This window comes from Etheostoma cragini, chromosome 24 (assembly GCF_013103735.1).
Source record: "Etheostoma cragini isolate CJK2018 chromosome 24, CSU_Ecrag_1.0, whole genome shotgun sequence".
In the NCBI taxonomy this organism is placed as follows: Eukaryota; Metazoa; Chordata; class Actinopteri; order Perciformes; family Percidae; genus Etheostoma; species Etheostoma cragini.
Window position 1 is genome coordinate 3,979,170 of NC_048430.1, and position 24,901 is coordinate 4,004,070.

Sequence of the window (24,901 nt, forward strand, 5' to 3'; positions counted from 1 at the left end):
TAACACAACCGCAGGACTACAAAAAACATGCCCATCCTACTCCCCTATAAGAGACTCTAGATTGTGTGCCCTGCTACTTCTGTAATATAAAACCTGGGTACTTTCTCGCCCACGTATAAGCCTCCCTCCCACCTACTCAAATTTACCAGTAAGCTCTCCTGTGTTCTTACAAAGGCTGGAAATTCGTTTTCCCTCCACCCACATAGCTCCATATATAAGCACAGCTGAAGTATATTCTTACGAGCAACATTACATTACTGACAACTACATTCAGTTAAAAATGATAATTCTGTGTTTGTATGCTGTAGTTTGTGGTGCCTTAGAAGCAAAGTGGGACTGCGTTGTCAGTGAGCAACACAACACACATATTAAACTGCAAACAGTTGCAAACAACAGTGGTAATACTTGGTCTTTTACAGTTGAATATGATTGACCTTTCTTAATTTTAATGTCTTTGTCAATCACATGCCTACCTTTGCTTTGAGGCATGATTGTGGTTTTTGATCAGATTTCCATAGTTTGAAATGCTAATTGGTGTCATTAAAGTAACACTAGTTTTTCATATTTATTTGTTTTCAGCTTCTAATTTGTGTAACACCTAACTGGCTTGTTGCCATTAGCCATACATTTAATTGAAGGATCAGTTTAACATTTAAATGTAAATTTTTATGTGGTTGTAAAAAGAAACCTTCTTAGGTCAGAATGTAATTATCAGATAAGCTGAGACCCTGCGGAGCTCACTGGGATGAAGTCCTGTCTGCTTTCACCCCTAGAGGGGGCTCCAACTCTGAGTTTTACAGTTTGTTTTCTACATGTATTTGTCATTCAGTGAATGTGCGTGTGTACCCACTTAGTGGCAGTGTGCTCTAGAAAATTACACTAATAGGATATTGCTTATTTGAACAGTCTTCTGTAGACAAAAACACTCACATACATGCACACGCTTCATAAAGAAGGTCACATTTTTTAGACATGGGGTTGGACCCATTCAGGAACACTGAAGCCCATAGTCATACTACTTCACTGTCAGAATACGTGGCGTGACAGTAGAGGGTGGGTTCTAAAGGACAAATCTTTCACTGCAGTTAAAAAAGAAAACTTCAAATTGAGGAATTAATTGTATGAAAGCACATGACCTTATGTTTGCGAGTTAGTATAGAGACCTGAAATATATGCTTCAAGGCACTCAATATATATCAATAATAACTATATTTAATTAAAGCCACAGCAATGATATAAATTAAATAAGTAATTGTGTAATAATAGTAACAGAAATTTGTGGGAGACAGACATTGAATGTTTGGTGTCTGTGTAGAGAAGGAGAGAGAATGAGGAAAGACAGTACTTCAGCCTATTTCAGTCAGCTTTTATAATTTATTCAAACAGTAGTCAGCATCTACCATTTAAAAAAAAAAAAAAAAAAAAAAATCTACCTTGGTTTCTTTTACAGTTCACTTTCCGTAAAGCCTTTGATCCATGAATGGACGGTCTTTTTTCCATCCTGACGATGTTAAAACAGTGACAGCAGCAGTGAAAACAGGAACAGTTTTGCTTCAGCCAGCCCATTTCACCCCAATAGAAACTGGCCTCGCCCAGTTAACACGTTTTGCCATAATTTCCTGAAAGTCTAAAAAAAAATAGGAGAAAATATACCGTAAACAAGAAGTTATTTGTGCAGCAGAATCCGTCTCTAATGCTGTAGTTAAACTCATTCAGACGCTATAACTCAAACAACAACCTTCAATAACAGATGTAATTGCGACTTTTAACAGTATCCTTTTCCCCCATCCCTATCTCTCCCTTGAACCCACTTCATGCACTTGCAGTCACCCCTCTTCCTTGCAACAGCTTTTTTATTTAACACATTTCACTGAATTACTCCATAAAACTTCCTGGGAGAGGATTTCTGTTTGAGGGTTTTTGGTAGGTTTTGCCTGAGTAGTGGCTCCTCAGAGATACTACATTTTTCAGGAAATTCTTTGACTGGCAACGCAGCAGCTTCTGTCAAAAGCTGAAATAAATTTGAACAAAGTATTTTGCGTTGTCCATGTTTGGACTGACTTCAAGTAGAGCTTTGATTGGCTTCAAGACAGGATTTGTTTGTTTTAGAATATAAAGCACTACCATTTGGGGCTTTTAAATGGAATACAACCTATTTCCTAATTGTTTTTACAACATTTTGAATTAATGTCTGGGTCTTCAACCAAAGAGAGAAAAGAAGGAAGTAGAGAGGGTTTATTAAAATGTGAAAGATGGTCACGTTAGTATGTATAACAGAGTGGTAGCCAGGGAAAAGAAACATAAAACCTCCTTATTCGTAGTGCCACGTCAGCTGTATCGACCATAACAAACTACAACAGTCCTGACATGTTCTTGACTATATCTGAACATCAGCTGAGGGTCATGCAAATGTGGAGTCTGCTCTAAGCGTTGTCCTTGATGACAGAAAGGCATAATGGCTGTGACTGGCAACGTGCCCTGAACTATTGGCAGAGCGGAATCACTGAAAAACTCTAAATTAAGCAATGTAGCACTTCTACTTCGGTCTAATTTGGGGGCATTAAGGTGGCAGGAACAGCTAAGCCGCAACAACAGACATGTCTGTGAGTTGCCCTCTCAAGCAGATGATATTACAAGCTGAGATACAATTGCTGCTGCTATTTACAAGAGCTCTAAATGTATAATTTAATATAATCACTCTATCAAAAACCTTTACCGCATCCTAGGTGGCCAGTATGTTCATGCATGTTACACTAATGACCAATATCGCAGGACTTTTTTATCATTTCAATAGGCCTACAAAGCCTGTGACAATGTGACCTGTGACAGTGGCCATGTATTTGGTCCACATAAAAATGCTATAGAAATGATTTTCAGGAAAACACTAGTTTAAGAAATGAGACTATAAAAGGAAGCTAAGAAAGGCTAACTTAAGGAAGAGAGCTACTGTACAATCAAATGAAAGCTAGCTGATAAGTTAGCCTTAGCTAAACCTAAAACTATATTACACATTTTTCTTGAGCTGTTTGTTGACAGGAGGAGGAAGAGTTATGACCAAAAAGTCATATAAAAAAATATATCCAGCCACTCCAGGTTGGGTACAAAAAAGGCCTTTAATTTAAGTTACAAGACATGTACACCGTGTCGGCTTAAGCCTTTCTCAGGGTTTAATGTGGTATATTGATTTAAAACGTATACCGTTGTAACTCAATTTTCCAAATGACTAAAGGAGTCAGTCAGTCATCTTATCATGGTGGAAGAAAAAACCCTGATATACCCATGTAACCTCTAAGAGCAGTAGCACTACCATCTCAGCTTTGTCAAGTGGAATTCTTGCTATTTTATGTGGTTAAGATACCTTTAACTCACATGTTTAAACATGTTAATCTGTAAATGAATTTGTGATAAATAAATTCCAATAGATTTGAAGTAACATTGCACACAATAGATACATGTAATGCTTAATTCTCTATTCTGTAAACAATAGTGTTTTTTTTCCCAAACAAAATGGACAAGAAAGCCTATTTGACATTTATTTTTAGATACAGCATGTTTCCCTCGCATTCTCAGACATTCTGTGCGTTTTTGAAGGTATCATGGTAAAATAATCAGGCTTTTTTCTGTTGGGGACATATCTGCTAGAAAGCCTTTAAAATCGATTTTCTTACAGGGTTCAAAGTCGGTTTGACTTTTTAGAAAATTGCTATAGTCACTTTCCAAACCCCCCAAAAGCTAAAACGATTTTGTGGCCTTGAGAAAATAAGTATCCAGGATCTCTGCGTCATAATTGGACCCACAGTGCTGTTTGATTTTAAAAAATGACAATTTAGAGACTTTCTCACTTTCAATTTCACTTATTGTGGGGCAAAAAGCCCATTTTTCTTGCTGGAGTTGTCAACTCTCCATAGGCTGCAGTCATTTTCCTAAATTTGTGGAATCATGATTCACCTTTTGAAAAGGGGGTGCTGTGGTTTCTTCGTTCGATGCACTTAAGCTCAATGTGTTGTGTGTTAAATGAAAAAAGTAAAAATGTGAATGCATTTATGCATGCCCGCAAGCATAATTAACTTTCCTTAAAATGTCATTATTCTTTTTCTTATCATGCTATACCTTAATGTGTCTTTGTCGGTCTAATTAAGGGTACAATGGACCAAAAATAGATTAATATCAATACCATCTGTACCGTTTCCAAAGATCATCATAATAATAATAATAATAATAATAATAATAATAATAATAGTCTGATTTTGGAATACCTGTCAGTTGGATTGGCAGAGAACATGGCCGGCTACGGAAAGAGCCATGCTTTTATTTCAGGTTGTGAGAGGTGTGCAGTGTAGCATAAAATAAGCCACCGACACAAATCAGGGACCATATAAATCCCCCTGACATTTCTTCGGTCAAAAATACAAATGTTGTCTGATGGAGAAAAAAAACAAACCGCAAATAAAAACAGATTTTTGTCAAAGAGACCTTACCTTGGGTTATTCTGTAGCCTGGATTAAAAACCGTGACCGAGTCGAGGTTGGCTGTAGATTCAGCAGCTGTCAAGGTTGTATTGTCACTGGATTTCATGGTTAACAGTTTTTCCATTCAATTCATTCAACAGATCGAAACATTCTCTATTTTGACCCTCCTTGACAGAGACTAGAGAACGTTTATTTGTTTCTCGATCTCAGTTTTGCTTCTGTATGGAAAAAAAAAAAGATTTCCCAGGCAAGGAAAGTGGAGCTATGCTCAATTTCTTTTCTGTGAAAGTTTTTTCTGTTTAAGGTAAAAAGCTTTACGACATGTTGCAGTAAAGACCAGGTTTGTTAAAATACTGGCACCTTACGCCCCTGAGACAATTTGCTATTTATTTCCAATTCTTGATAAATGAAGCGATAGTGATTCAGAGTGGACCTTGTGCTATCCTTTTCAAACGTTTTATTAAGACAGTGTGGAGGCCAACAGGGAAGCAGTGAGAGGTATACTGAAGAGACTGAAACATACGTAGCAGGAACTAGCAACACACATTACACACAAAAACACAATTCTACTGTCAAATACTATAATAAACCTTTTGTAGCACTTTTATTAACATTAACAGTTGTAAAATAGGAATACTTTGGCAGACAGTTGAGATGACTTTAAATGTGGTTGTTAATCTACTTTCCAAGTTGAATTTATTTGTAACTGCAAAGCATTGAAAACAGTACAATTTTCCAGACCCTCCTTTGCAAGGCTGTGGAGGATGTCTGTAATGCGAGACTAGCTAAGGAGTAAGAGATGACAGCACTGGAAAAGTCAGTTAAGGAGTAATACATGAATGAAATTTAAGTGTCAGTTGACATGTAAGAAGTTGAAATTGAAACTAAGATGAAATCAGTGAGCACTGTATTCGGTTGAACTGTCGGTTGCCATTTTGAAGTTTGAATTAATTTTTTTTAGAAAAAAGGAAGGTGGATCCTTCCCCAAAAATTGACCATGATAATACACTTTGGGTTTTGCTTAAAGCAAGTACACAAATTATAATTAGTGGGATTTTGTTTTTAAGAGCACAGTATCATTTTCATGTTTCTATATCTGTGATAGCCCCTTTTGACTAGGGTCATTAGAAAGACGTGAACGCCACCGACAGGGTTATTCCTTTCCAGAAAATGAGGACAGGAGAAAGAAACACCACTCTTATATCACTCTTGGTCCGAAAGTACTGCTTTCAGTGCCATTGTAGGATAACTAGGAAGCCTGAGTGGTCTTAGCATTGGTGGTATTCTTTCAGTTAAAGCTAACCCTCAGTAACTGAAGTTGACTGCATACACTGTTCTGCCATATGATTTGAATACGCACGCATGTTGTCAATAATGCCCAAGAGAGTCACGACACTTAAGGACTCAAATCGCTCCACTGGAGACTGTTGAGGGTTGTAATGCTTTCAACATACATTACCTATGCGTGACTGCTGTAGGAAAAACGTTTTTTGTGTAAGACACAAAACAACATAAGACAATCAAATGGGTGTGGACTAGCTGCATGTTTGCCACTAATTAGCTTAGGAACCGCAGCATGAACGGTGAAGTAAGCTTTAAAGACCCCAAGCCATCTATCCAATTACTGAGCTAAAAGAAAAACCCATTGTAGCCAACTGTATTCCCAGGGAGTGTTTGTAGTACTACACCACTGATACATTTTTAAACTCATTCTTAATTTTAATTTGGTTTATTTGTGTGCAAGTTAGTTCTTTGAGATTTGGTTGGTTTTCAAGGGAAACCAGTGTCAATACACAAAAGAGAGAACACAAGGTAGTTAGTGGTTTTGGGACAATTGGCTTGATCAAAACACTCTCTTCATCCGGCTCAATTTTCTTTTCTTTTTTTTTTTAGTAACATTCACTTGACATAATTACTATACAGTATACCTAACTATTACTGCCTAACAGACACCATTACACACTTTACATTTACATTTGTCCATGCTTCAGAGTATGTACTATTTATTTACAGTATATGAATTACCACTGTTGCAGACATTTGAATTGTTCAGAGAGTTTGTGTGTAGCTCCTGCACTTCATAGTCCGCCTCAAGACAATGTTATCTCTTGTCCAACTCTCTAGTATTGGTGCATTGCTTTTGTAACCTTGCCAAGAATGTGTGTAGTTAGTTGTAAGCGGCTGCTGTTGAACGAGATAAATACATAAATAAATTAAGCTTAAGATACGCAGATGAATCTCAATCACATATTCAAAACAAGACATTTCACCGTGCAACCCCAGTACTCCCGATGGCTGATTGTGGCACATTTTCTAACCTTAACCGTGTTTTAAGTGTAGTTGCCTAATCATATCTTAACAAAAACTATATATACCGATCATATTGTATATCACCTGAACATGATCTTAGCCTAACTAAACTTTCCCATACTATGCACAGATATTGTAAGCAGTGAATTTAAAGAATGTTGCAATTGGAAGTAGAAAGATTATGACCATAGATTTATAATCCCAAGTTTATAGGAGCAGGTCATGTAATTGTGATTGCAATTGCAAGATACTTAATGTCAAATGCACAGTGTACTTTATTTAATGACTCTATTATGTTTATAAAGTTGTAATAAGTTCAACTTTTAATTTAATAATAGTTGCCATGGCTTTATATTAGCTTTGTTGTCTCAGGGTCAAATAGGATATTCAGTTCAAAGGCTTGTCTTTCTGCCTCACCTTACTGACAGTCATCCTGCAATCATTTAGCAACTAATACGGTGGCTCTACTGCTAAGAGGAAATTTTCACTATGCTCCATTACACATTACCAATGTGTCATATGCACGGAATATTAATGAAAATCACACACTTAACCATGCTCTTATAAATCTGTTATAATGCTAATACATTCCTCCAACCTGTGTAAAACAGACAAGTTATATTCCCCAAATGAATTGAATGCATCATCTGATCTGCTGATCATCATGGTGAGAGCACGAGGTCAAATACTTCGTAGCGATGATTGTCATTGCAATCACTGAACCTTAAAATGATGTGAAAAATAAGCCCTAGTCAGCTCCGGCACATCTTGGTTGCATGCCCGGTACTAAAATATGACTATTTGCTATCTGTTTTTATGTCTGGCTCCATTCCTCTCCATCTGACATGTTTTGAGCAACAGATTTTCATTTTAACCACCGCCAGATTTGTGGATCCTGATATGCACCGGGCATGCTGCCGTAATCAGAGATCACAGTGCATTTGTTGAACCTCTGAGCCTTTTGTAACTACATGCTCTACCTATATGAGAACAAGCTCTCTTTTCTAATTTTTATCATGTAGAGGCACATGTTAGAAAATCATTGGAGACTTATATTCAACTTGCCCTTGACAAGTAGTATTCCTTTTTCTGAAGTCTACATAACTCTGTTAGTCTATAATTGATTTTACATTAACAAACTATTATTTAATATACCGGTTTCCTCCTTTGAAATAACAGTAGCAATAGAAACGTATTCCATCTTCCAGAAACCGCCAAAATCTGTTAATTACAGCACAAATTATTGATGTTTCCAATTTGTTTAATTGTTTAGTCATCTGTTTTGACAAAGTGAAAGGAGTTTGAAAACTGTCGTTCCAGCGCAGCGTATATAGTGAAAATTAGAAGCTTAATGTTAATGTTTTCACATTGTGCCGTCAAGCTGCGTTCCCATACAGCTTCAGTAAACACACCACCCTTTGATTTTAGCAGGAAATCTAAATTGAAAGCAGCAAATAAGGCTGTAAATTATTTAACTGTAATTTAAAATGAATGGACTTGGCTGCGTTTGGAACATTACCCCTCCTTGGCTTTTGTACAGATTTATTCACCAGAATGACCCAATGCTAGATTTACTGCTTACTTAAATACATAGCTCACCAACACAAATAAGCTGCACTACAGTATATGGATACCCCCTGGGGTACAAGTAAGTGCAAGCACTGCTGTCGGGGCTCCAAATAATCTCTGTTCTACAAGAAGAGCCAATTTATGAAATCAAACTAAGATGAAAATATAGCTGCACATTGGAGAGCTGCTGCTAGAATAGCCACTTTTATAAAAAGGCAAAACAAGTACTAATAGTTTTATGTTCAACATGACAAATTCACTGACGTTCAAGCAATTAGTGTGTGTGTGACGTACATAGAATTAGAAGTACCCTCCTCAGAATAATGTAAATTGAGCAATGCCATGCAATATTTACTTTTCTGTCGACATACGATTATTCAGAATATGTTCTTATACTTTACTGAGATAAAAAGTCTAGAATGTGGATAAGAATCCATGCCCCTGGGGTTTGTTTGATGGAGCGATATTGCGAAAAACCCAGGGACCAATAGCCCAGGGCGACAGTCCCTCAGCTGATTTCATCACCAAAAGCAATTATGCCTGTGTATTATCATCTTTAGATACCAACAGGCTACCAGGCCAAGACTCATTTCATTTAAATGATGCCTGTCCTCTCCTGTACTGTGGCATGCTCTTACAGCATACAAACACCACAAGCCTTTTTTACCCAGTATCCACTTAAACCTTTGCAGAAATCGCTGTTCTGCCTTGTCTGCCATTTATAATAATGTATATCTATAATGACTATCAATAGTGAGATTTTCATAAGAAAGTTACAAAATGCTTAACAACTGGGAAACACAAAGAACTGACCCGATGGCATGAGATATGACAAGACAATTGAATGAATCAGCAATAATGTAACTAATGAATTCATGCAAAGAAACAAAAGGAATGTGGATTAAAATGAGCACAAATCCAATATTATTGAAGGTGAATATCAATGAAGAGAACTCGAAAGTAATATAAAAGTTAAAAGAAAAGAGTATTAGTATAAAAGACAGAGTTTTTCAGGAAAGTTGGTCTTACAACTAGAAACAACCTTGAATAAATTAGGCAGCCAGTGTGGTCATCTAACACATAGTAGACATACTTTTATTAGGTACATTCCTTCTGCATCATTCTTAATTAAAACAATTTTAAGTCTTTGTTGTTTAGTCAAGTAAATGAAGGATTCTGATATTTTTTGTTTTTACTACGGCCAGTTTTGCTGGTTACCGTGATATCTAAGGCCAATGTAATTGTCACGTCGCTGCTAAGTGGCATCCATTATACCATGACACACCTGCCTTGGTAATTATGCTGTTACTCAGAGTTGATGGCCATGTTGAATCTAGTTGTATCAGGTTGTAGTCATGTATTCCCACCCACCCTGTTCCCATTCTGCACCCATTGTTTTTTGGATTCATTTAAAGATACAGCGGGTGTTACTCACGAGCTCCCCTCTCCGTGGCCTCAGGCAGACGCCGCCCAGCTACAAACGAGCCAAACCAGCCAACAACTTGATTTAACCCTGGCACTCAACTTCACTATTGTCTAATCTGTGGATTCAGGTGATGATGGGGAGCTAAATCTTGTGAAGCTACACACTTAGTGGTGCAGTTTAGTGTCAGCGCGCATGCAGCATGGGGGACCTCGGGCAATAGAGAAAGTGGTTTGAGAGGCCATGGAAAGGTCAGAAAATTAATAGAATAATGTGCTGGCAGTGTCAAGGCTGTCGTTGGACCTTTTTTTTCCTGTGGAATTTGTCAATCATGCATGCTGTAGCTTAAAGTGCCCATACTTTGCTCATTTTCAGATTCATAATAGTATTTTGAGATTGTACCAGAATGTGTTTACATGGTTTAATTTTCAAAAAACTATATTTTCGTTGTACTGCACATAGCTGCAGATCGTCTTTTCCCCCTGTGTTCAGGTCTCCGTCTTAGCAATAGAGTGAGTCATAACACTTCTATGCCATCTTTGTTTGGCTCCTAGCTAGAAGCTAGTGCTGCTAGTTATCCACCTTGTTCTCAATGGCAAAACACTGCTACAACACACAAGTTCACCCTTATCTGTAATAGAAATGGACTCCTGTCTCATCCTGATCCCAGATACATGTCCATTGCATACACACACTGTTATTACCCATTGATGGAGGCTGCAGTGTGGCAGCCACCTTTTTAAATATGTGGAATACTTTCAATTAAAGTGTGCTTTAGAGCTGCCTTAGTGGAATTTATGCTGCAAGGCTTCATCAGTGTGTATGCGCTCCGGGAAGGATTAAGGCCCATAGCACAGTTTTAATCTCTGATACAGATTAGGACTCGGGTTTCTACGAAAGGCTTCACTACTGTCAGATACAGTATAAGTGCTAGTAAATTTCTGCTTCAGGATTCTTCGTGCTTGCCTTTTAATTTGAGGACAGCGCCTGGCCTCAAATTAATCAAATTGTTTTTGGCGCCTTGATGTGACAGAGACAAAGACGGGAGAAGAGTGAAAGATACGAGACATTGTCAACACTAACTCTTATTTAACACGTTCTTGTTAACAAGCTCCTGCAGCAGCCTCAGGGACGAGACTTTCACACACTCACAGCTTACCAACCATGATTCGCTTATAGAATCTTGAACTGATTTTATCACCTTGTTTTCAAAAATGTACCATTGATTGACTTTTTATTGCATATTTTCTTTTGCACCCATCTTGCTTTTATTCTGTTCAATTTATTATTCATACTTCTGCAAACTGCTCAGTTTGTACTTTTTTGCATAAGATAATGCTACTCGCATAAAAACTTTCTCCTCAGTGCTGCTGGGCTGCTCAGTCTGTGTTTTGCCTTGCTCAAAGACACGTCAACCGTTTTAAGCAGCGGAGAGTATTATTCATTCTCTCCACCTGCCCAGGTTTCCCTGGCCTCTCCAGGGCTTCAGACTAGCAATTGTCTGTCACCAGCCCACTTTTCCAACCCTCAGGCTCCCAAGTCACGGTCTATTTCCTGACCGCTTACAGAGATTTGCTGGTTGGATGGAAGTTTAGTCAACAGGCTTTCAGTGCAAGCTGACCTACTGGCTTCCATAGCTTGGGCAGAAAGCTTTGGTAATGGTTGGTTTGCTAAGCCAGAGCTTGGACAACCTATTTAGCAATTGCCTTACATAGCTACAGTACATAGTATTAGTTTTAGTTTTCATTGTAGTGCGTTTTATATATCTTTTCTGTGAAGCATTGATAGAGTACTTTTAATATACATTATACATATCTACATTTTGTACGGACATTCATGGTCCCTAGTACAAGGAGTACAGAATTCTCCTCCTTCTTCATCATGAGGTTCATATTTGTGGTATTAGTGAATGTCTCAACATTTATTGGATAGATTGCCATGAATTTTGGCATGTAAACAGTGTCATTATGTTAGCATGCTAACGTTAGTATTTAGCTCACACCATTGCTGTGTCTACTCTAAATACAGCCTTAGAGAGCAGCTAGTATTGCTGTAGACTCTTGTCTCTTTAATCAACTTATAAATGTGGTCAACTCTAAAACTCTCAGTCCAAAGATCATAGATCAACTCAAAACACTTTTACATGCTAAAATAAAAAAATGTAAGAGCATATTTTTTAGTTAACATGCAGACGAAATCATTTTGTGTGGGTTTACAGCAAAATAATTTTACTATCCAAAATTTTAAGAAATCTGCCAACAAATCACGGACAATGAATTTTACCACTCCCATGTAGTCTCAGACATCCCTCAATGTACTGTTATTACATTACAGCCCCAACCGGCTGTCAGACACTGCCTACCAAGAGCCTGGCTCTGTCCAAGGTTTCTTCCTAAAAGAGTTTTTCTTTGCCACTATCACACTGCTTGCTCTTGGGGATTTACTAGAATTGTTGGGTCCGTGTAAATTATAGAGTGTGTGCTAGACCTACTCTATTGGTGAAGTGTCTTGAGATAACTCTTGTTATAAATTGATACTATAAAATGGTATCCATGTCTGGAGTGTAAATGCACCCAGTCGCTTTAGCCTAAATAAGTATACATGTTCGCACGGCTAGTAATACACTGCTATCATCACTGTCAGCTATGCTGCGGTGGAATCCCTCTGGGATCACACATGTGCATGTAAACTCAACGGCACGAGGGATGAGCGACACAGCTGCTTGGGAGAGAAAGGGAAGGCTGGGGATTACTAAGGGTTACCCGTGTGTGTGTGTGGGGGGGGGGGGGGGGGGGGGGGGGGGGGGTGGCTGTATTTATGAGGACCGAACGAAGAAGAGAACTATTTATAGCTCGCCGATTTTGCTAGTCCTTGGCCATTCTTTCTCCTTCTCGGTCTCTTTAATGTGTAAATTTGTGTGTGGGTGTGTGTGTTATATCTAAAAGGCCTAAATGTTACCTACACACAGTGGCCCTCATTTATGAAACGGTTGTACAACCTAAAACGGGTAGGACGGGTGTACGCCAATTCCTACGGAAAGCTTGGAATTTATTAATTTGTACATGAGCGTAGGCTGCAAAAAAATGTCACGCCTGGTCTGAACTTGTGTATGTGAGTCAGTGTGGACTTGCGGTGCAGCGTGGAACAGGAGAACTTTTAGAAGACCTCTATGAGCCGAGCAACAGCGCACACGTAGCCTACACACACAGGCCACAGTGGGGTGGGGGTCTACTACACACCAGAAGAAGTCTGCAACATTGTTTTAGCCTGTGGGGTTCTGCACAACATCGCGCAGGAGAACAGCTTAGGGTTGCCTGGCTCTGACTCATGAAAAAACAAGTAAAATTAAAAAAAACTGCATAAACTCTGCTAGAGTGTGTTTATTTAAATATAAATACACTATAAATTTAAATAAACCTTCATGTAGGCCTAAGAGAGTGCAATGTTATCCTATATATTACTATTAGGAGTATACATATGTCAAGGATGCTGTATATTAAATACATTTCAGCTGGAGTCCAATTTAATACGGCAGCACTGTTGACCGGATCAGTGATCTCTTCCCATTCCGCATCCTTTTTAGAGCCTAATACCAGTGTTCAGGCTGCCAAATAGGACACACGTTACTGCAAATTAAACTGAGATGCAAGGGTTTCAATCTCCACCTCTGAAAAGTGCTGCTTCTTTGCCAGATTGCGTCTGGCCATGTTGTAAATACTAAGGGTGAGGCCTTAAAACCGAGAAAATATTAGGGCTTGATATTTAAATTATGATAGTTTCCAGCCACTGCATTTATCAATCTACCACCTTTCTTACGCTCTGATTGGTGATACCGTTTCATGAATCCCACATGAAGCCTGTCGTAAGACCAACCTAATAAAACTAACCCCCAGCCTATTTCATAGCTTCTGTATATTAAAGTCATACACTATGCAGTTCAAATTATTTGTGTGTGGCCAGTTGACTAATTTATCACTGCTTTATTTCTATTTTCCATTTTCTCATAGAGCAGACAGGTAGCGATTGATTAGAAAAGGTCTTAACTTTAGGAATGCTTCATTTAATTCTTGCGTTATCTTCCCGTCAACCATGAAAAAAACCATGGTTTTGGTCTCTTTTTTTCAACATGATCACTTTTTCCGAAATGTTTCAATGTTGTGGGTGCTTTGATGTTTTTGATATTTTTTATTGAATACATTTTCAGCGCTTATTGTGATGGCCCTTTTTTCTTTTGTGCCCCAAAAAAACTGAAAACGGGTCACATTTGACCCAATGACAACAAAAGAGAGAACATTTAATAGAGGTTATTGGTGAATCAACGTCTCCCAGAATTAGCACTGGGTATGGTTAAAAAATGTTCAATAATTTTATAAACTTAATGCGTGTCTCTGTGACGTAATGTTAGACAGCCAGTTAGCAGCATCATTAGATCTTGATTAGGGCCATGTTGCATGCTTATTGGCTCACTGACCATAACATCTACTCCTTATGCATTGAAACTGGGTAATGAATGAAAATACTTTTTTTGATACTCTTTATACTTTAAAGGCAATAAAGGTTCGTAGGTGTAGGATTGAATTAGGGACCCAGCAACAGAATTTGCCTACATGTGTTTTTTTGTGGCTTTGGAAAAGTGTTTTGACTGTGCTGCCCAACCTATCCCATAGGAGTACATACTTCAAAGGTCATTGCTGCAAGCAATTTTGTCAATTTTAAGCAAGAATTGGGACTGGAGAGAGTCCAGTTCACTGACATTAGAGTGTTACCTGCTCTTTGCTGATGACACTATCCTCCTGGCTTCAACTTACTGTGATCACTGATGTGCACTGGAGCAGTTTGTTGGCTGGTTTTTTTGTGCATCAGCACTTCCAGGTCTGAGGTCCTGAGGTCTAACTCAAATGGCGAAGCAGTTGTGTATGTGGTAGAGTCAATAGACATTGTATAGTGTTTGTAGGCCTGCTCTGCTAATTTTGTTATCACTGCAACTTGGCTAAATAGCAGCTATAAATTGGATTGAAAAGATGCACCATGTTTTTAATATCATATACAGTATAAAAACATCAACAGCTATGTTTGCATAAGTTATTGGACGTAATTTGAAATGATGTTGGCGCCAAAAGTTGGGATCCCAAAAGGCATTAGGATAGATTGTCTGGGAACTATAAGCGTCTGTACAAAGTTATGTGGCACTTAATTTAAACGTGTTGACTTATTGAATCTGGATCGAAGTGATGAACCGGACGACTGAAATTGCCATCCATTAAGCCATGCCACTAGCATGGCTGAAAATTCACAATTGCTTTTTAGGTTCTGCAGACAAGAACGACAAGAATTTAATTTATGGATCACATATTGCTGGTTCTGGAGGCGACTGTTGAATTTGCAGCCTCTATTTCTCAATACAGGGCCTGCGCTGGACATTTTCAGCATTGAACGTGTCTCTGCCCTTAAAGATTTAAAGCTATGCAGAAAGTCTTTTGGCCGGTCATGCCAGTTACATGGTGGAAAATGAGGTAATTTTGGGTGTGAACTCACCAATATGCTGAAAAGGACCCAAGCGATCTATACGATGGTTATGTATCTTTAAGGGACAGAAAGAAAGTATAGACGCATAGAAAATGGAGATATCATGGCTAAAACTCACAAAGCAATATTGCCAGTCAAACGCTTGAGAAACGTTGTTTACACATCTCTCCCTGGTCTCATTCTGTATCCACAGATCAGGTGAACAGGACTAATTCAGCTGTTTTCTAACTACTGTAATTCACACTCTGTTTAGTACACAACAAGCTGTACAAACATAGAGCTGTTTTACTTTAATCGTTATCTGTAGCTTGCCAGTGCGAGTCAGAGCCCTAAAAATTGCACCTTAGAGACCCCACTGAGATCTTGGAAATCAATTTCTCCACGACAAGCAATTGCTATTAAATAATTATTTCCACCATAATTGTACAGGGTATAATTATATTGGGTTTTTGACTACTAGTGGTGCCATGGTGAAATGTTTTGATGATCGATTCCCCATTTTGTCTGTATGCTTTACTAGCACAAGGACATGCATGCTGTGGCGGCTGACGCGATACACATTCCTGCATCAACAGTTTCATGCTACAGCCCTGATCGTCAGTTAGTTGCGTTATCTCACCTTAGTGTGTCAATGTAGCAAAGGCAGGGGAGAAGAAGACCAGCTGTAGCATTAGCTTAGCAGCAATTGATTGAACCTCCGTTAACTGCAGTTAACCACTGATTACTCACCTAGTTGAAATAGTGCACGTTGTCAGCAAACAGGGGCATATGGAATCATTTTTTGGCAATCTGATGAATTAAGTCCCATATTCACTGTTCTTTTTCCTCGGTTTGAGGTCTTTAACAATTCCTTATGTTCACCAGCTAGTCACTGTGTCTGTCTGCACAGTCTGTCTGTTTAGTGCTGGACAGGTAGTGTATAGCAGGCTCATCAGAGCCTTTTTGCTCAAATTTGCTTCCAGCTGCTAATGGAAAGGACACTGATGAGAGCTGTAAGAGTGAACCAAAACCTTAAAGTTGCAGGACATTAAACCAAAACAATGAGCTGAAAGATGCTAAAACACTCTGTAGACCTGAGGGGAATTATATGACCTTGCAATTAGAATGTTATGCTTTGATACCAATCTCTAATCATTTTGAGCTGTTTGAACAAAAAACTATTGCTGACCTGTATCTGGGGAGGACACTTAATCAAGTGAGTAGATCTCTTCCCAAAACCTCATCAACCAAGATCAAGAGCCCTTGATCAGGGCACATAAACTCTGCTCAATTACCAGTGCTCAAAACAAACCATTCCCCTGGATAAATATGAAGCTTAAATCAATGTATGCTTTGCTCACTTCAAGTGGAGGATTCTGTTTTGGGTTTACGCTCTCCAAGGTGTTGGTTTATAACACCAATAAGGCAGACTGTTGCTCTGTAATGAGCTGAAAAACTGCATCCCACTCTATGGTTGTTGGTGGCTGCAGTGTAACAGCCCTCATGCTATTTTTTGACCGAGCACCTAAAATGCATGTCCGTTCTGCTCAGCCAGGAAGGGAGAGGACAACAGAGTAGAGCCGCACTGTGTGCTCTGGCACCGGGGCAGCCGACAAGCTCATGGCTCGGGTTAGTGTTTTCTCAGACAACACACCCTGTGAACATTTTATTTATTTCCATGCAGATGTTCCAGGGATAACAAATAGTCACCTGCTGTTTACTGTCTTGTATGTTCAATAACGCGTTGTTTGGACGGTTTAGCAGCACCTGTCAATTATCTTCAAGTGAACTTGACAGTGTGAGTTAATACTGTATTTATAAAGTATATGATATACACATTTCCACTTTGTTTCATTTTGGACATTTTGCCACTTGTTATACATGTGTTGGCTTGCTTTCAGCGTGAAATAGGAGTATCAGCTCTGTCTGCACAACATCAAGTTTTTGAGAGAATTGTTCCTGCAGAAGCAAGGCTCTGCATGAAAGTGATGACTGCAATCTGTCTGTTCAGTCTTGTTTGCTGGCTACACATCAGCAGCTCGTGGCGGCTGGTGAGAGCGGGTGGGCGAATGAAACCCAACAGCTGATGTTTTCCATGATGCAATCCCAGCATAAAGTGGGTAAGCACATCATCGGCAGCTCAACAGACTTTATTTAGTTATTTACTCAGCAGTTCAGCCTGTGGGCGCATGTATGACTCCACAGCACAGGCGGGCAATGCTGTATATATGGGATCCTGCGCAGGTGTAACCTGTCATCCACAGTGGAGGAATAAACTTTAAAAACAATTGCCGTCATAAATGTAAACCTAAAACAGAGACATTATTTTTTGTCTGTTTTCTTATATTCTGTGGCAGCTGTTGTCAGAACTGCAGTTCATAAGAAAAGGGTTTCTAATGAACTAAAGCGACAATCAACATCTGGACAGTAACAATGGGTCAAATGACTTAAGTAAGGTGAAAGTGGTCACACGTAGTAACAAACCCTCAAAGTCATCACTCCATCCTGCAGTTCACTTTAGCTTTTTTTTTTTTTTTTTTTTTTTTTTTTGTAACTTTATTTATATTTGCAACGACAACCTGTCACATTCCCACAGTTCCACATTCATACCTGGAAGCTACCCAGTACAACCACAGTCTGATCTGCTGGCCACTGATCAGCTCCACTGGAGCGGTTGGGGTTAAGGGCCTTGCTCAAGGGCACCTCAGTGGTGGTAATAAGGGAGGGACAAGTGCTGCTCTTTTCATTGTTCCCTCCCAGATTTCATCCTGTCGGTCTGGGGATTAAACCGGTGGTCACAAGCTCGCTTCTTTAACCTTTAGGCCACCACTGCCCCACCACTTTCAGCTCTTTGTTTTGGTTTTCCAGTCTGCAACTTTTCTGTTTTGGTTCATTCCACACGGCTATCAACAGGAATCTGTTTAATATCATCATTATGTTTTTAACTCCATAATGGACACATTATTGTTTTTAAATCAGACCTCACTGGTGGTGGTGTTCTGTTAAAATATTCTGGATCGGTCCTGCAGAAATACAAACCAAGCTTTGGCAAAGCAAGCGGACTTTCACTGGAAACTAGATTAATTGGCATTTATTTTTCCCCAAGCACCAAAGCAGCATATGACAGAAACATGGAGTGCACCCAGTCATAGCACCGTATTCCAAAGGTCTCTAATGACATTCTGATATGCAGTGTTTCCTCCTGCCAACTAGAATGAGCAATTAAGGCATGTTGCACTCAAGGAAGAAAGGCGGAATTTGGCAGAAATTGCACACTATGGCTCAACCTTAAAAAAATAAGCAATTAACACCTGCTCTCCTACCCTCATTCACCCCTCCTGGCTCCCAATAATTCATTTCAAAGCACTCACTACCCTATTAAAGCCAGAAATGCAAGCATGTATGTGTTTTTCTCTAAGATTCATTCTTGTTTCAGCACATACGCACAAGAATTTTTTTTTAAAAAAAGAGAACCTTTTTTAGCCTATGTTCTGGCACAGGCCAACAACACAAAACATGTTACAGCTGCATGTTCTCACCTGACTACGTAGTTATACTCTGAACAATCCTCCAGCTCTCCCCCAGTCTCTCTCTCTCTCTCAAACACACACACACACACACACACACACACAGTGCAGGAAGGCCTCTTAGCTATTCCTGCTACTTCCATTACAGAGCAGCAACATGGTGCATTTGCTGATGCACTACACTTAGCGGCAGAAACGTATTTGCTTGCTTTCAGTTGGGAAAAAGTTTGGCTAAAGAGATAAAATCAAAGTTCACAAATGGACGTTGTGGAGTGTCTGGACTGTCTGTGTCTGATGTTGCTTTCTTGGGATGGACATGCTGAAATTAATGTGAATTAGAATCAGAAATTTCACAGGAACCAAGGTGGCTTAGGATATAATTTACTCTACTGCACTCTGCTGTCAAAATGTAGCCCCTCTTTTGCGTTTTCCTATTCTATTTATTTTAATTAGACAAAACTTCAGTAGACTTACAGTAGGACTTCTGGGAATAAAGATTGAAAGGGAAAAGTCACCACCTTTTCTGTTGATGTTCAATCAGTGTTGATGGTCAATTTAAGCAATTAATTCAGTGCATGCAACTGTATATTGACCAAAAAAGTGTGTTCTGTTTCTGTTGGCATCTGAGTGCAAGGCACCACTAGTATGTGTTCGCTCTCTGCAGCTCAGGTTTTGGATGGTTGCCACTGCCCATACCCTCCCCGCCCATCCTCTCTGCTGCATTTCTCCAGTTGTATACTCTGGCTCGATTAAAAACGGATGAATAGGCAAGTCAGCCAAAAGACTGTAAAGTTCTCATACTTTTACTTACTAAAAGGAAATCTGCACATATTTTTTTTGTGTTAAGTTCGTTTGATCCAAAAAGGTTTCGCCCTTGACCAAGAGTAAGCTGTTTGGACAGCGGAAATACAGTTTTCAGCCTGGTACATAACGGTTTTGGTCTCTATGGCTTCATGACAACTGTATGAGGAGTGATTTATTTCTTATTTTTGTAACCCCATTTAAACTATTTTAAGCTTTAATGTTGTGCATATATTAAAGCCAGTGTGTTATGTTATTGTGCAAGGTCCCATATTTGTCCTAAAAACGTTGATCTAAAATGCAATCAATGAATATTCCAGCCTTTTAAAGGAGCCCTTGATGACCAATCTTGAATTGAAAAAATTGAGAAAAAAAACAGATTCAGTGTGAGATCGAGGTGCTCTTGCTAAATTTTATAGTCATGCCAAATCTGCAATGCTGTTGATTGGTTGCAATGCACAGGCGATCCGGAACTGTAGGGCGGTTTATTTATTGTCCCGATAGGATACAGGCTGTGTGCTCTGCATCCAGAGTACCTACCATTGGAGGTCCAGAAAACGCAGTCTACAAAGCCTTGGGACCGTTACGCACCATCACACGCATGATCAAAAGGTTGTGGAAAACTGGGCCCTTTTTTACGCATGGAATCCTTTATAAATCCTGACTTTTGCGAGGGAATGTTGCAACCGCAAATTTTACTCGCAACTATTTCTTGCTTTAACAGGTTTTATAAATGAGGCCCCTGGCCAGGCCAGCTGCCCACCCCCCACTTTCAGACTATATGCTAAGCAAAGCTAATTGGCTGCTGGCTCTAGCTTCATATTTAATAAATGATGTTCTCATCTTAAAGAAAGCAGATAAGCATATTTCCCAAAACAACTTTTGAATGCCCTCTAGTTCTAAATACTTAAAGCATCAGCAGTTCAAACAAATCAAACACGTCTTTTGTGGATTACTGGCCTGAAAGCTGGTGTGTTACAGTCGGTTAAACAACATCATTTAACACAGCAGATGTAAGTGTTATAAAACTTTGAAAAGGAACATGAAAACTGTCCTCCAGTTGCCTTGGCTATTATGTTGCCTTTGACTTCAGTAAGTTGCCCGCTATGTTCAAGTTTTTTCTAGTAGATTTTTCCTACACTTTTGTGTCTTTGAGTCGCAATGATGATTTGATGTGGATACAGTTGATAGATGTTGATATAGACATAGACAGAGAGAAGAAGAGAGGGACGTTCTGTTCTCTGCCCAGTTGAAACTTGGGTAATAGCACCAAGTCTTTCAGAGGAGACATGATTTATTTAAACCAGTTTACATGAGTGAGCAACATCACGCAGTTTGCCACTCTTCTAATTCTTTTTCCTTTTTTTTTTAAATAGGGGTACCTCCTCTAAAAACACCGCTCAAAATAAAGGCGGACAAGGCGTACTTTTTATATCTGTCCTGTGCTGCTGTGTGGCGTCATTCTGCGCCACAGAAAATCCGTCCCGCTTCAGTTGTTTTGCATTGTTGAATGAAACTGGCCAACCGGGGGAAGACACTAAAAACAAACGGCAGTGAAGTCTGCAGAATAAATAGAGAACACACGTACATAGCAGATAAACCAACAGAGGTACACGAAAAAATGAAAACATGTATCCAGTAAGCAAGTTGCAGACAGATGCAGGTCCGTTGTGGCTGCCTCCCAAAGTAAAATCTTCAAAACCTCTTTAGAGGTTTTTTTCTTCCAAATTACAAAAGTGTCCGCCTCATCCATCTGCTCACAAAGTCTTTGCATTGTGATTGCTTGCCAGTGTCCCTTTTTGTGGAGATTGAAGGACAAATACATCTTCATGAAGAACTTGAAAGGGGCACTCTGCCAATTTTACAAATACCAGGCCAGTTTACTTGGCATTGGCAGTATGACTAGTGTAAAGACTGGGAAAACAGCTGTTGTGTGCTCAGAAGGGAGCTTTCTAAATTCTGAGGAAATAACTGGGATGATCAGGGCTATCTTGAGTTAGGCCGGAGAGTCATAGTTTTTACAGTAGTGCAAATCTCTTTAATGAATTTTGTAAAACATGGGTTTACCTTTTTCTCATGGTCCATTTTAGGGTGTGATTCTTTCCAACCCAGCTAAAGACATCTGCCGTGGAAGTGCCAGATTTGGGTGTCAGTCCTCAGAGCAAGTAGTACTACCAATTTCTCTACTGTCGGCTTCAGTTGACCGGAAAGCACTGAACTGCACAGCAACAAGAAGTGTGGAGGTTTTCAAAAGGGTCATGAGTATCACTTATCCATACCAAGAGCTCTCTTTTCTTGACATTACTAATGCAGTTGCCATGTAATCCCTCACTCCATGCTCTCTCCATGTAAAATCCCAAAAATTTAGATTCATACAAGAAATGGGTTAGAGAAGTGTAAAAAAAAAACAGGACAAAAAGGATTGAAAAAAATTCAATGTGTTGCATTGTTGAGAAATCCTGTCCTCCACTCTGACATGCCCACAAACAGCTTACAGGCACGCACGTAAACACAAAAAGCAGGCATTCCCACTAATGATCCACTTTTTTTTTTCTTTCTTTCTTCATCAGTGCCACTTACGAGCTAAACCTGATTGCACCTCTGCATGATAAATGTGCTTCTGTCTAAACTGCTCTTCTCTTAACTGCTCCTTCTGCCTCAACTTTCTCTATTAACTGGCTTGAACAAAGAATTTGGTTATTTACCCTCTACTGGCAACCAAATGGTTAGTGGCTCAATTTTAAGGCTTTAGTTAGATATACGTATTAGAAATTCCAATAAGGGCTCCACAATAAATCGTTAAAGGATGGCAATCTTGATGCAGTAGTATTATCAGACTTACGTTCAGGACAAAACGATCTATCTTCTCATCCCTACTGCTGTGTGTGGAAACTAAAACAGTTGTGGGAGGCTATTTCCATCATGTCCAATCTGCATTTGGTCAAGCAGATGTGACAAGCAACCTTTTTGACCCTTACTACTCCAACTCCCAGAAACTATTGTATTTCTGTGAGTGATAGAGATAGATAGATAGTGCATACATGTTAATGTTTGAGGAACGTTTATGATTTTAGTTCTTTATTTTGTCTACAACATTAACTTTAAAAAAGCACCAAAGAGCTGTTTTTTCACCACGAAAAAAGCAAAAGTTTCAGCTCAAGACACAGTAACGGTTCCACCGTTGCATGTCCCACAGGCAATGACTGGATTGGAATTTAAAAAGCAATTATAAAACATCTACAGGAAAAGCACCTCTTTACCTTCAGAGTGATTCGTCCATATGCTGTTATTTATTCCCTTTTGTTTTTCTCTAACTTTTTTACGCCAACTTTTCCACCTCATCCAAGCATAAAATTAATTTAATTTACATGACTTTCTGAAATTAATTCACATTTCTGTACACTTCTTCAAACTTGCTTCAGTTTAGGCTATAGGCTAGGCAACAAATTCAACAAACAAGCATGAAAACAGTTGAGGGAAACCTTTTTGGCTTCACAAATTGGCCCCTGCTGGGTTGACAGGGTGATCGAGATAGCTGAAGCACATTAAGCTGTCAACTTCTTTGATGAACAGCTAGGAAGGGGTAACATATTTTTATCTTTTAGTGGCTGGATTTGAAATCCCAAGGAGGAAATAGCTAGCTCTGAAAGGCTTTCCTTTGTTGCTGAAAAGCAATGTAAGGCTATGTTTTGAAAAGAGAAAGCAAGTAATGGCACATTTTTTGATATGGCTACCCTAATAGAAGAGGTGAGTTTTTTTCTAGACCGATTCTCCCAAGCAGGGGAGTTTCTGTTTTCAGACGTGCTTTCCCTAAGCTATCCACATCAGCAGGCGGCCCCTGTTAACTGCCGGCCCTTATCTCACTCTCTTCCTTCTCTGTCCATCTTTACCCCCCTCCCTAGCTTTTTCTATTCCTCCCTCATCTCCCGCTAAGACTTTTCCCTCGCTGCCATCGCCCTCGCTACTCTCTTCAGCTCTATTTTGGTTTACTCTCTCCTCTAGATCCCTCCTTTTTCCCCCTTCTCAATTTCACCCCAATCTCCTCATTTACTCCCATTTAACCCCCACCACTTCCTCTACATCCCCGCCACACACAAACAGACATACACACACATGTATCTCCATTGTGTTGTCTGTCAATCATTTCTCTCACAGCAGGAAATGTTTGATCCTCACAATTCACACCAACACTTTCTGACATCCAACTTTCATTGATAGGGTAGGAATCCTCTAATTCTTGATAAATGTAATAAGAGATACTCATTTTTCATGCAAATGACTCAGTACTGTACGTAATTAATTACTGAAATGTCATGCTGTTTACTTCAATCACAGGGAAAAACGGCTTTGATTGTGTTTTTGGAGTTTGAAAAAGCCTATCAGGCCTCACTTATTGATTGCATCAAAAGAAAGCATTCTTTGAGCTGTCAGTCAAAACGGCTTGTGATGTTAACTTACTGTATACTGCATTTCTTTATCAACACAGTGAAGTTGTGATGTTTGAAACAACTGCACATTGCAAACCAAGGAACACTTTACCACAACCCTGCAAGGACCAGCAGTATTTCACGCCTTAAGCTGTATTGGACAACAGACCTCTGTACTAAATATCTAGAGAAGTGCGTGCCTGCCCTAAAGCGTACTAATTAAGACGTTAATTGGTTTATTGTGTGGATTAAACAAACAAGATATAACAAGTTAATGTCTAGTCTTGTTTTTCACCTTTCCAGTCTTTCTATGCTAAGCTGTGCTAACTGGCTGCTTGTTGTAGCCTTACATTTAACAACATACATTATGAGAGTGGTGTTGAAGTTCTGAGTCTCGACACAAAAGCAAATTAGTGTATTTCCCAAAATGTCAAACTATTCCTTCACAGAAAGGAAAAAAAGGACATAATAGTTAAGTCAATAGATAGTTTTAAGGAATATTAATATTATACATCCTACCTTTGCAGAAACAAATCCATCCACCTTGGCTGAAGGCAGAGGTTTCCAAAGAGCCACATTTTGAAGCAGGATGAATGGCCACAGAAAGCGATGACAAAAAAAGGTAAACAGATTAACTGCACACACTCTTTCTCTTGTCTGTTTGTTTTCTTCCAGCAAGGACTGCCTGGAAATAAATTAATCCAAACTTAAAACACAGCTGTACTGAGATAAATACCAGATGGACCAGTAACACATTGTTGATGAACATTGGTTCACCTTATAGACTGTAAGGTACCCTTTCACCGTAATTTCCCTTCCGGTCCAGTGTCGTTCATATCTACACTGCAGCTTCCAAGATAGATCATACAG

At 39.2% G+C, this 24,901-nt stretch overlaps 1 long non-coding RNA gene across 1 annotated transcript; it reads left to right on the top strand.

The window, feature by feature from the left end:
- Positions 1-10,118: 10,118 nt before the first annotated feature.
- On the top strand, positions 10,119-21,898 carry LOC117939630. Its single transcript, XR_004655635.1, has 3 exons — positions 10,119-10,257; positions 16,678-16,683; positions 21,888-21,898. It is a non-coding gene; the product is annotated as an uncharacterized LOC117939630 (long non-coding RNA).
- The last annotated feature ends 3,003 nt before the right edge of the window (positions 21,899-24,901 follow it).